The 13,880-nt window shown below is 40.4% G+C and overlaps 1 pseudogene; it reads left to right on the top strand.

Moving 5' to 3' along the window:
• Positions 1-1,557: 1,557 nt before the first annotated feature.
• LOC118574646 lies at positions 1,558-2,971 on the top strand (annotated as a pseudogene).
• The last annotated feature ends 10,909 nt before the right edge of the window (positions 2,972-13,880 follow it).

The raw sequence follows: 13,880 nt of genomic DNA, 5'->3' as shown, positions 1-13,880 counted from the left end.
TTTATTGTTAATCTATTGCTTTAAATTGCAGTGGTTAGTACTGAAGCAGCAGCCTTGGCTGTTGACTCCACTCATCTTCGCTTTTCAACATGGTGGAGATAATTCACTGTCAGCACTGGGAGCTATGCTGTTCACTAACTCTGAGAGTCAGTGGGTCTATACTTCTACCAAAGCATCATGTAGCCCAGAAACTTTTTTTTTTGTCTGTACTAGCAAAGGCTAAATCCACCACTTACTGTAATGTGAGGCTTGGAGATACCTCTGTGTACTGCAGCAGAAATCCCCCATGCTGCAGGTCAAGCCTGCATGCCATGAACCTGCCATAGAGTATCTCAAGCCTGCAAGCTGAGGCTGGCCTGAGAGAGACAACTAGGAAGCTGTTTTTTGCTCCATTTTAGAATCTTTTTTTTTAAAGCTTTCTCAGGTTTTAGATGGAAACTCTTGCCCAATGTTTTGGCACCAATTGTAGCTGAAGTTTTTCTGGTTCTGTAGTTGGAAGTTTTCCTGTGTCCTGCCGAGTCCACAACCACTCAGACCCAAGTAAACATACACAGGCTTATATTAATTAAAACTGCTCAGCCATTAGCTCACAGATTCTACTGACAAGCTCTTACACTTAAACTCAACACATTTCTGTTAATCTATATGTCACCACATGTTTTGTGGCTTTACCTGTGTGCCATTACATGCTGCTGCCTGACAGCTGGCAGTGTCTCCTCAGCCCTCTTTTCTTCTCCCCTATCTCTTGAGTTAGAATGTCCCATCTAACCTTATTCTGCCTTACCACTGGCCAAACAGCTTTATTTATCAATCAACCAGAGCAATACATATTCACAGCATACAGATTGACATCACTCACCAACATTATTTCACTGCTAAAAATCCTTCAAAGAAAACTAGCAAATAGTAGCTCCCATAAATATAGAAGAACAGACTTATTGCTGTGGAAGAGGTGGGAAGCGGAGTTCCAAGGCCATGAGACCCTTCTGGTCTCAAGTTCTCCATAGGGTGGAATATTCCATGTAATACTACAGGAATTCACCTTTATTTAAAGTTTCCTTTCTGGAATTTCAGCTATTTACTGCTAACCAGGGTCTAAAATAACCAAATGGAAAATCTCAGAAATAGATAGTTTATGTTTTAAATCCCACACCATTCTGAGTAATGTAAAGAAAGTCCAGCACTTTTCCATGAAAGACATGTGTCATCCATTTGTGCAGCATATCCATACTCTAAAATCTGCTTGCCCATTAGTCATGGCTATTACATCAACTTCCATGGAATATCAGTGTTCATATTCAGGTAACATTTATTTTACCTAATTATATCCTGGAAGCACAAGTGTAGTGATAATAACAATCTTAATATGCCAAAGAGAAGTTATAAAGGTCTTCATTTAAATGAAAGGATAAGAAAGTTTCAGATTTAATAAGGAAAGGAAAAAATATGTTGATGTTGCTGAGATCGATCTAGAGTATAATATATTTGAAGAGCCTGTACCACACCACCCAGCTTGCTTCTCCTGAATGCATCATTCTGATAGGAAGCACTGCCAGTATGTCTGACAAACTGCCCTACAAAGTCAGAGACCATTCTGCTTGCCTGGGAGTGAAAGGTCCTGGACATTGCCAAGAATGTCATTCCAGATAAGATGTGCACAAGGGAGACATATTCAACTTCCAAGCAACTGCTGCATTATTAGCAACCTGTAGATCATTGTAGAAAGAGTTGTTATCACTGAGACACTGGTGGGCCCTGATTTATGAGTTGTGGTGGTCCAGATGCAACATCTTCTCTACTCAGGATCATGATAGTCAAGGATGACATTCCAGTGTATGACTAGAAAGGTGAAACAGGTAAAAAGAACCTATGGTGCATTGAGCAGCTACTACATTTTAAAGGAAAGACTCTTCAACATGATTCTGGATGATGGTGGTAACCTTACCAACCTCAGTCACATCAATTACCCACAGCTTCTGTTAGGCATCCAAGGCATCTCTGAGAAGCAAGAATCAGGGTCACAGCCTCTACAAGATGATGGCCAAAATTGTCTGCCATCAATGTCAATGCTTTCATTACCAATAGCAAGTTTTCCAACCTCTGTGGATGCCTGGTGTCCCTCATAGATGGTATTAAGCAGGCCACAGATGCATTGATTAAAGAAAATACGGTAGTGGTATCAGGGTATGGCAATGTGGGCAAGGTCTGTGTACAGGTCCTGAAAGGCTTTGAGGCTCAAGTAATCATTAATGAGATTGATCCCATCAATGTACTACAGGAGGGCTTCAATGGAAGACAATGATGGGACTACCATGAATGAAGCTTGCAAGGAAAACATCTTTGTCCCCACCCTAGGCTGTCTTCATATCATACTAGGTCAGGACTTTGTGTTTTTTGTTTTTGTTTTTGAGGCAGGGCCTCACTCTGTGACCCCAACTGTCCTGGAACTCACTGTGGACAGCACTTTGGACAGATGAAGGATGGTGTCATTGTGTGAAATATTTGACACTTGGATTTGGAAATTGATATGAAGTGGCTCAACAAGGATACTGTTGAACATTTGTTGAATAATGTTGAAGGTAAACATCAAGCCACAGATGGTCCACTGATGCCTAAAGAATAAACACTAGATTATCACCTGACTGAGGGCTGGATGGTTAACCTGGTTTGTGTCAAGGGCCACACTAAGTTATGGTACAAATTGAGAGCTGTGGAACCATTCATACAAATAACTCTTTGGGGTTCACTTCCTGCCTAGGAAGCTTAATGAAGCAGTGGCTAAAGCTTGCCTGGGTAGGATGAATATGAAGCTGGACTTCAAGTGGACTGAGAAGCAGGCCCAGTACTTCAATATGTCTGTAATGGCTTCTTCAAGTCTGATCACTACTGCCTACTGAGATCCAGAACTAACCTTCACCTTCTAGCTTCCATTATATACCAGGCTCTATGTTACTTCTCCAAGAGTAAATAGCCCCAACTTTGCAATTGCTTGGTTAATATTCCTCCCTGAGACTGGCCACTCAGTCGCTGGCCTCTGTGATAGCCTGTATAATGTTCCAAGTGTGGCAAGAGGAAGTAAAAGGCCCCAGTCAAGGTGGAGGTACAAGGGACTCAGCCACAGTGAGTATGAACATAGAGGCCTTGGAGATTTATAGAGTGTCAGTGGTTAATGATGTTCACAGGCCCCTGCACCAGTCTATTCAGACCAAAAGAGTTGATTTACAGATTCACTGGTTTCTCATCTTATGACCTGAGAAAGAGCTCTGTCAAAGGGAAAAGAGCTATTGGAATGTGAATGTTTCAGAGAGCTTGATTACTTTGTGCTGAGTCTTCTCTTAATTTCCAGAATACTGGGATTGATACTTTTAGTCCCTATTACACAGAGGTTAAAATAACCAGGAAAGGACAAGAGAGGTGACAGCCAGAGGTTGGAAGAGGTGAGATAAACAGAAATAGGCAAAGATCTGCTACTATTTTGTAATCTGACAGTTCCTATCACCGCTAGGTCACAAAGAGAATATTTTATTTAATTTACAGTGTTTAGAATGATAAATGGGTATAGGAAGGTACATAAATAAAATGTGTGCTTCCAAAACCAGATATTGTTAAGAAATAGATCACATTCAAATAAATTTTATTAAGATTTATTGTTATACTTGTTCTATTTATTATTAATTTATTATTAACTTTTTTGCTATGTCTAATTTGTATTTTACACTTAATCATACATACATATGTATAAGAAAAACCAGTGTAGGCAGGATTTTTGTATTACCTGCAGTTCTAAACACTCATTAGGAATTTTAGAAGGAAGACAATTGTATTTGAAAATTACTGACTTAGTACATTTTCCTTGTTTCACAAATGAGGAAGAGAGGTTCAGACACAGGTTTCCAGTCTCATTGTTCATTTCTGACAATGCCAGTGCTTTTCCCCCACAGCCATCCTAACTACCCTGCCAGGTTTTTAGCAGTCAGGCTTTTTACAACCTGAAGCACATAGGCATTTTCCCTGTGATCAGTGACCCAAATCAATCTGGATTACTTGCTTTATCATTGCTGATGAACCAAAGAGCACTTTGAAAAAAAAAAAAAAACCTACATTCCAGTTGAAGTGTAGCTTCTCAGTTGAAGCCTCCTTATTTCTATCATTTCTCAAATTCCAGGACTTCCGTTCTCCTTAAAACCTCACATCAGTGATTGTGAAGAACTATCAAGGCATATATAATATGCCAATAAACAGATCTTTTTCTATTATTTTCTTTCCTTTTTTGAGATTAGGTCTACTGTATGGATTACAGTGGTGTGAAATTTACTATGTTGACTGGGCAAGCCTTGAATACTAGGTCCTAAACCCCTTGTAAGTAACAGGGATTGTAGGCTTATACTGTCACACCACATTCAAATATCCAGCTTCATTCATGTTCTGATGCTCATTAGTCCTGCGAGGTTCAGGCTCTGACTTCTCTCAGTGATGTTGTGGGTGTTGAAGTCATATCCACTACAATTCTTGTTCTTATTTGGAGACATGGTATAAAGTGGAGAATCTCTCTTTTTGTCCTCTTCATAACATCTGATTATGCTCTAATACCTTGTGGAGTTTCCATGACTATGATGAGATAATTTTTATAAGTTATGGGTCTTTGTCCAGTAGTGGGTGCTGGACAGGACTGACACTATACAGTTGTCAAATTAATCCAAATTTCTAATTGTTTTAACTGGGGGACTAGATCAAGCTTAGAGTATGGAATTTTGTTCTGTTTCATTTTATTATGCCTCAATAGATTATGTAATTGTGCAAACAAAAATGAGTTTTGGCCGGGCTGTTCACCAGAGCCCACAGACCTAAACAGACATGTTTTCCTCCTTGGTGACTCAGTGTAAGCTCAAAGTGAGACTCTACTATGAAATGAAAAGTAATTTTCTGAGCTTGGGGTTTGGCTACAACTTGGAACCTTGTAGTTATATATTGTATCTTAGAAAATATTGTGTACCCTAATAAAGCTTATCTGAGAATCAGAGGAAAAAACCAGCTACTATATTAAACATAGAAGTCAGGCAGAGATCCATTCAGAGCTCTGTGAGTTCAGGTCACACTGGGAACAGAGCCAGGGATAGTGGTACATGCCTTTAATCCCAGCATTAATAGAGGTCTGGAGGTTTAGACAGACAGACAGGAAGTGTTATAGCTGGGTAGAGAGAGGAAGTGAGTTGGCAGAACAGAAAGGCATATAGGCATCGGCATACAGGAAGTAGGTCTCTTTGGAGACTGAGGTGTCTGTGAAGTAAGGTTGGCTATGGCTTGTCCTATTCCTCTGATCTCTCAGATTTAATCCCAATATCTGGCTCCAGGTTTTTATTAATAAGACCTTTTAGTAATTTGTCTTTCAGAGCCTTTTCTTTCCTATCAAGCAGTTTCCTTTCTATTTCCCTTCACAAATAATACAAAATATTTTGGGGTAACTATGACCCGGATGATAAGAACTTCAAGTCTTTGCACAAAGAAATTGGAGAAGATATTGGAAGATGTAAAGATCACCCATGCTCATGGACTGGTAGAATTAACATAGTAAAACTGGCCATTTTATCAAAAGCAATCTACAGAGTCAAGGTAATCCCCATCAAAATTCCAACACAATTTTGATTTATTTATTTATAATTTTACTTTATAATTTAATTTTACATATCAGCCATGGATTCCCCTGTCCTCCCCCTCTCGCCCCTGCCTTCTCTCCCCAGCCCACCCCCCATTCCCATCTCCTTCAGGGCAAAGACTCCCCTGGGGATTCGGCTCAACCTGGTAGATTCAGTCCAGGCAGGTTATAGACCTGGAAAGAACAATACTCAACTTCATATGAGAAAAAAAAGAAGTCCTAAATAAAATCCTGTACAATAAAGGAACTTCTGAATGTATCACCATTCCTGATTTCAAACTGTACTAAGTAGTTTTAGTAATAAGAACTGTATGGTATTGGCATAAAAATAGGTTGAATCGAATTGGGGACCCAGAGGTAAATCCACATACCAGTAGATATTTGATTTTTGATAAAGAAGCCAGAAATATACAATGAAAAATGAGGGCATCTTCAACAAATAATGCTGGCATAACTGGATGTCAGCATGCAGATGATTGCAAATAGATCCATATCTGTCACCATGCACAAACTCAAGTCTAAGTGGGTCAAAGACCTCAACATATATCCAATTACATTGAACCTGGTAGAAGAGAAAGTGGGAAGTAGCCTCAAACACATTGGCATAGAAGAAAACTTCCTGAATAGAATACTAATAGCACAGACACTGAGATTGATAATTAATAAAAGGGACCTCATGAAACTGAAAAGCTTCTGTAGGGCAGAGGACACTATCAATAAGACAAAATGTTAGACTACAGAATGGGAAAAGATCTTCACCAATCTCACATCTGACAGATGGCTGATCTCCAAAATATATAAAAAAAATCAAGAAACTAGACTTTAAATTACCAAAGAATCCAATTAAAAAATGGAGTATAGAGCTAAACAGAATTTTCAACAGAAGAATCTCAAATGGCCAAAAGACATTTAAGAATTGTTCAACATCATTAGCCATCAGGGAAATGCAAATCAAAACAACTCAGATTCTTACACCTGTCAGAATAGCTAAAATCAAAACACTAATGGCAACTTGTGCTGGAGATGATGTGGAGTAAGGGGAATACTCCTTCATTGCTGGTGGGAGGGTAAACTTGTACAACCACTTGGTAAAGCAATATGGCTTTTACAGAAAATTGGAAATCTATCCACCTCAAGACCCAGCTATGCCAATCTTGGGTATATACCCAAAGGATGCTCAATCACACCACAAGGACACTTGCTCAACTATGTTCATAGCGGCATCATAATAACCAGAACCTGGAAACAACCTAGATGGCCCTCCACTTAAGAATGGGTAGAGAAAATGTGGAACAATACACAATGGAATACTAATATTTAGCAGTAAAAAAAACAATTACATCATGAAATTTGTAGGCAAATGAATGAAACTAGAAAACATCATTCTGAGTGAGGTAACTCAGATTCAGAAAGACAAACACAGTATGTATTCAATCATAAGTGGATATTAGCTGTAAAGTAAAAGATAACCATGCTATAATCTGCAGCCCCAGAGAGGTTAGGTAACAAGGAGGGCCCACAAAAGGAAGGAAATTTTGGCTTCTCTTTCACATATCCAAGCTCTAAGCATCTGTACTGTGTTTTGGGGCCATTATCAAGTAAAAGGGTTAGTTGAACACAGAACTGTGACACTTGAATAGTTAATTTCAGAGCCAAGGCTCCTGAGGGACTAATATGTGGATATGTTAGACAAGAAGATGAATAATGTGCATTCTGGAATGAAGTTAGACAGTGATAGACGTCATCACACTACTCAGAATGATATGTAACTTAAACACTATGAGTTGTTTTATTTTTATACCTTCCATTTAAATGTTTTGACCATAGTTGGCCATGTTTAGCTGAAAGTGTGAGAAGAGAAAGGATCTAGTAGAGGGAATAGCCATATATAAAAGTAGGGAGACAGCTGAGAAGTAACATGATTGACTCTCCCAAAGTGAAATAGAAAAAATGTTATCAAAACGAAGGGACTGGGTTAGGTGAATGAAATAAGAGAATGGAAATAGAGAGAAGAGCCTAAAGCAGAATGTTCTTGTTTGCAAACAAAATGGAGAGATAATGAGAGATTCCTGAATATTACATTTAAGAGTGTGAAAAATCTTAAAACATTTGTACTTTTCTTTCCATAAATCATGGGAAAGTTGTTTCTCCTCCCAGAGAATAAATACATTATCTATATTTTCTCTCTAGATTTTTTATTTTATATTTTGAGAGAAGGTCTTACACTGTAGTACAGGCTGGCCTGGAACTCATGATAGTGGTCCAGGTTGGCCTCAAACTTGTGCAAGTTCTTCTGCTTCAGCCTCCCAAGTAATGATATTATAGGCTTGAGTTTCCATGCCAAGCTCTGTCTTCTATGACATTGAAGGATTCAAACTTTTAAATCACTGATCCATTTGGAGTTAATTTCAATGCACACTATGAAGTACAAAGCCAATTTCATTTTTTCACCCAGTTGTTCCTATTCTATTTAAAACAGGCTCAACCTCACCCAACAGGCTTCAGATGCTGGTTGGTGGTTCTGTCAAATGATAAATCACCATGTGTGCTTTTACACCATATCTTGGGACTATTCAATTACATTTGTACTTATGGTTATGGATCAGTTCCATATTTCTAAATTATTGTGCCATTATAAATATGTTTCAATAATAGCTGGACTTATCATTCTTGGTTGCTTTTATTATTTTTCAGGCTTTGCTGAGTTATTCTTATCTATTTTCTAATTTAACTCTACAGTCAATTTGCCTAGTTCCAGACAAAATACATTGGCAGCTATTGTAGTCTTATTAAATTTATAGAACATAATTTAAATTTTAATGGCTACTTATTATCACATACTGATATTCCATAAGATATCAAATATTACTCTATTTTTGGACAGTTAGTTTATAGACACATTATTTTTATTCAAATTTTTATTTGCTGTCACTTTTAATAGTAATTTCTCCTTTCTCACTCTATAATAGTATGGGTTAGGAGTTACTAGGGGCCATGAAAAACAACCTTACAGTAGCCTGGGAGTTAGTTCAACCAACAGCTCTTACTCAAGCCTGTCAGCTTCCTCACTTGGAATCTCTGAATTGGGAGCATCATATTGAGTATAAAGTTATGACATTGTGAGGTTAAAGTCGTAAAAATGGTTTTACTTGCTGGAGAACACAGAAGAAAAAAGAGAAAGCAGATATCTACAGAGTAATCTAGAGACATGTTTTAAGGTACCTCTACTAGAATCCCACTCTTGCTGGTTATGGTAGTGAAGAAACCCATTTTGTCAAAATTGACTTTAATCGAAGGAATAATGAGCACTCATTCTTTTATTTCCCTCTTTCCTGGCCTTTGCCCAAATGTGAGAATCACGTTAGGCAGTTTAAATGATCTAAGTGTGATTGTGTCCTGTTTTTTCTTTTCATATTTTTTACTGATTATTTGGGAATTTCACATCATGAATCCTGATCACACTCAATTCCCAGTCCTCCCAGGTCCATCCCCCACCCTTGTGGCCAACCCAGAAGAAGAAGGATGAGGATGAGAGTGAAGAAGAGAAAGAGGAGGGAGAGGAGGAGGAGGAGGAGGAGGAGGAGGAGGAGGAGGAGGAGGAGAAGAAGAAGAAAAAGAAGAAGAAGAAGAAGAAGAAGAAGAAGAAGAAGAAGAAGAAGAAGAAGAAGAAGAAGAAGAAGAAGAAAACAAGTACAATTTGACAATTTGTGTTGCCCATATACTAACTGGAAGATGATCAAATTACTGGTGGATAGCCCCTTAAAGAAAATTGAGTCTGGGACTGACCAGGGCTCTGAGGAGGAACCATGGTCCTGCCAAGTGCCATAATGGACTGAGAGGGAAAAGAAGACCCACATGCAGGCCTGGGACAATCTGTCCCCAGGTTCTGAGGAGAAAACATGGGCCTTCATGGGCTTGCTTGGCACCTCAACCGCAGATGGGCACTATTATGGTGAGCAAATGTATGATGTGGTATGGGAAAGAGAGACAGAATGGTTCATATCCTGTGGACAGATGCATATCTGAAGAGGTAAAGTGGTGAGGAGCAGGCTGAGGTGGGTGGCCTGATTGCCACCCAGGGCCATGGTGATGTTTCAGCCTGGGCTGCTGTTGGGGCCCATGTCTAGGTTCATGGCCCTGATGTAGCCAACGTCTCTGTTGATGTCCATGGCTCCTGATACCACCAAAGACTGTGCAGAGTTAGCCCCACCCCTCACTGGCTACAACACTAGGGAGAACTGAACCTGTCCCTCATAGGCTGAAGCACTCAGGAGGATTTTATACCTCACCTGGGCAGCACAATAAAGCTGACTCTGTTCACAGGTGCATGGGAAAAATGGTCCTGAGGCATGAGAATGGGAAAGCAGGTGTGCCCCTCTCATCTGCCATGTGGTAGTATGAATGAGGGAAGGATGCCTTTCTCCCCTTGACCCTCACCAACTGCAGCAGGTGGGGACATGGCCCAAGCCCTCACCAGCTGCAGCACATGAGACAATGTGCCATGCCTTTCACCAGGGCAGCACAGTAGAGTTAATGATGTAGACAGGGGCACAGATGAGCTAGCCCTGAGGACATGAGAGGGGCATAGATGGTACTGCCTCCCTCCTCTGTGCTGTGGTGGTGGTGGTGAGGGAAAGATGTCCTCCCCCCTCCTCCCTACCTTCTTCAGCTGGAGAGGGAGCTGAGCCTTCCCTTTACTAGCTGCAACACTCAGGAAAGCAGGCTTTTCACCTCATCTGAGCAACACAGCAGAGCTGATCTTGTTGATGGGGGTACCGGTGAGCTGGCCCTGAGAAAGTTAATGTGAGAGATCTGTCCATCCCCATATTTGCCATGTGGTGGTATGGGTCAGGGAGAGATGCCCCCACGCCTCTATGCCTAAGGAGGGTGGGAGAGCTGGTCATGAGATCATAAGTGAAGGAGAGCTGCCCCGCCCTGCATCCTGCCTAGGCAGTAGAGTAAAGCCAACCCTGTTGGCAGAGATGTGGGTGAGCCAGCCCTGAATTTGTGAGCGTGGGAGAGCTGTCCCCACTGCTTGTCTGCTATGCCTCCCCTTACCCCTTGCCACCTGTGACGACAAGGGAGCTAATCCTCGCCCTTACCAACTTCAGCATTCAGGAAAGCAGACCATGTTCCTTGCCTGGGCAGCACAGTAGAGCTGAACTTGTTGATGGAGGGTTATGTGAACTGGCCCTGAGGGTGTGAGCATGGGATAGCTTGCTGCAGCCCCCTGGTCTGCCATGTGGTGGTGAGAGTGAGGGAAAGATGCCCTCGCTCCCCTTGACTTGTCACCTGAGGTGAGCAAGGGAGCTGATCCTCCCCCTACCAGCTTCAGTACTCCAGAAAGTGGGCCTGCACCTCGCCTGGGCAGCACATTAGAGCTGACCCTATTGATGGGGGAGCAGGTAAACTGCCCCAGAATGTGAACATTTGCCTTATGATGGTATGGATAGGGGAGAGATGCCCTTTCTCCCTGCCCCTTACCACCTATGGCAGGTTGGAGAGCTGGTTTTGATGTCATAAGATAAAGAGATCTGTCTTTGCCCCTTATCAACTGCAGTACTCAAGAGAGTGGACCCTGACCCTTGCCAGGGCAACACAGTAGAGCTGGCCCTGATGGTGTAAGTGTGGGAGAGCCTACTCTGAGGATGTGAAAGCTGGAGAACTGACTCTGTCCCTTGCGAATTGCTGCAAGGGATAAACTAGCTAGGGCAATCTGTCTTTTAAAGAGACAGTAAAAGTAATATAGAAATAAGCCATGCAAAGATGGAAATCACACTGAGAGTCTAGATTATACTGTCTTTCGGATTTTTAACTGGAGAGAGACATTTGATTATAACGGCTGCTAAGTTAAATCAATATATGTATTTTAAAGGTATCTTGACTTCAAAATTTGGATCTAAGGATATGATGCTTTAGAAAGGAGGCTCTGCTTTTGTTTCCACAGGAAGCAAGAGGCTATGGATTTATTCCAGGTTAAGATGGATCAGATTTGATCAATCCAGACCTCCTGAACCTTAACAGATGTTACCTATCAACATAGGTTATAGCTCATCTTCCCAGGACTTGCCCATTATCTCAAATTTTCTCAGGATCCCCAAAAGACTACCAGTGCTCCCGATCAACAGGAAGTAGCCTAGAACACTACACCCACATTTCCAAAATTGAATTATGGATGTTTGTTTTTGTTTAGGTTGTTGGTTACAAATTGTTATTGGTTATAGTCAATCTCTTTCTAAAAGAAGAAAGGGGGATATGATATAGAAAACAGGATAGAGATATGATAGGATAAAAGGGTAGATTATTGAATCTGCTTTTAAAGAGCAACAACTTGCTTAAAATGCTTTACATTGCTGTGGATTTTAGTTTGTTGATACAAATTAAAAGTTAATTTTGTTATACTACATGTGTATTTCTACTCTTGTTTAAAGTATTTTGTTTGTGGAACTCATTTGAAATTATAGTGTATAGTTGAGAAACACATTAATAATTAGTTGTCTATAATCAAATTTACAGTCATGCTAGTTAAGTCTTCTAGGTATATGTAGATATACTTCAATTAGGTAATCTTCAAAAACATCAAAGACCTATGGAATATGGCATTTAAAATGTTTTAAAAACTTAGACTTTCTCGACAATGAGACATGTCTGCTCCTGGCAGCACCAATTTACTTCAAAGAGGAAGGAGGGCATCAAAGACACTCCATATGGAGTTTATCTTCTTCTTGGCAAAAATAGCCATTTGGGCAAAAAACTTTTCTTGCCTGGACTGATTGACAAAATGTTGTATTGACTGGACCCATAGGAAGGTGACCACTGAACTTTGCAAGGCAAGATGGTCCTTTAGGTTCCTGCTTCACAGAGGAAACCGCTAGATATTCTATAGGACACACAGAAAAGCAACTGAAAGACACTAGGCCTATAGGCTGAAGATGGGTGCCCCAATGTTGCAAAGGAACTTTGGATGACTGGCCAGGCAGGCAGCTGTCTCTATCATTTCCAGAATTTTTGAAAGTTGCTTACAATGCACTTCCTGTTTAGTTAGGTAATATTATATCCTTCTGGGGTCTTTGATGTAACTGAAGACTAACTAGTTATAATTTTCCTTAGTTAGGACAAATGATTAAGTTACATATGAAACATTAGACGAATATAATATTATCTTTGAACTTGCCAAATATAGACTAGATATTGTAACTGAAATTTTTGCTTGGTAACTGTTTTGTTATATACAATTTTACTCTGTTAAAGTTAAAACTTTCCTTTTTAATTAGACAGGAAAGGGGAAGTGTTGTGGAATGTCATTCTGTATGCTATGAATGTGCATTTCTCTGATTGGTTGATAAATAAAATGCTGATTGGCCAGTAGCCAGGCAGGAAGTATAGGCGGGATAAGCAGACAAGGAGAATACTGGAAAGAGGAAGGCTGAGTCAGGAGTCACCAGCCAGACACAGAGGAAGCTAGATGACAATGCAGAACTGAGAAAAGATACCAAGCCATTTGGCTACACATAATTAAGAATTATGGGTTTATTTAAGTGTAAGAGTTAGTCAGTAATAAGCCTGACCTAACAGCCAAGCAATTATAAATAATATTAAGCCTCTGTGTGTTTAATTGGGTCTGAGCAGCTGTGGGACTAGGCAGGACACAGGAAAATTTCCAACTACATCCTTACACCCTGGAGTGAGGATGGAAAAAAGCTATCAGGCTGACCAATCCTGCAACTACTTAGGCCCAGAACCAGAGTTATAAGTTGGCCCAATCCAATGTCCACCCCATCTGTGATCTGCTGAAGCACTTGAAGGGGCCAATCCTGCAGACCCAAAGCTGCAGGATCTCCAAAACACAGGGAGAGTCCCAGTGAAAGCCTAACATCCAGAGGCCTTGAACCAGACCAATGAATCTTTGCAATGAACACTTGCAAGGAAAGATACATGGATAAACATATCTGTGTGACTCACTGTGTCACACTACAGCTTCCATGATGAGATTTTTTTTTCCTTTTAGTTTCTTTTTTCTCTTAAATTTTATTTGAGGGCAGGTTGCAAGGGCAGAGGGTGAATATGAAGGGACAAGGAAATGAATGGAATTGAGATGCATGATGTATAAGACAGGAAGAATAAATAGAAAGTTAAAAATAAAGAAAACTGAGTCCTTCCCCATCAGCTCCCCACAAGAAGTCATAAATTGTGGAGCGCTACACTTCACCATCCTTATCACAATTTT

This window comes from Onychomys torridus, chromosome X (genome assembly GCF_903995425.1).
Source record: "Onychomys torridus chromosome X, mOncTor1.1, whole genome shotgun sequence".
Classification (NCBI taxonomy): Eukaryota; Metazoa; Chordata; class Mammalia; order Rodentia; family Cricetidae; genus Onychomys; species Onychomys torridus.
This window is presented reverse-complemented; position numbering and strand designations above follow the sequence as displayed.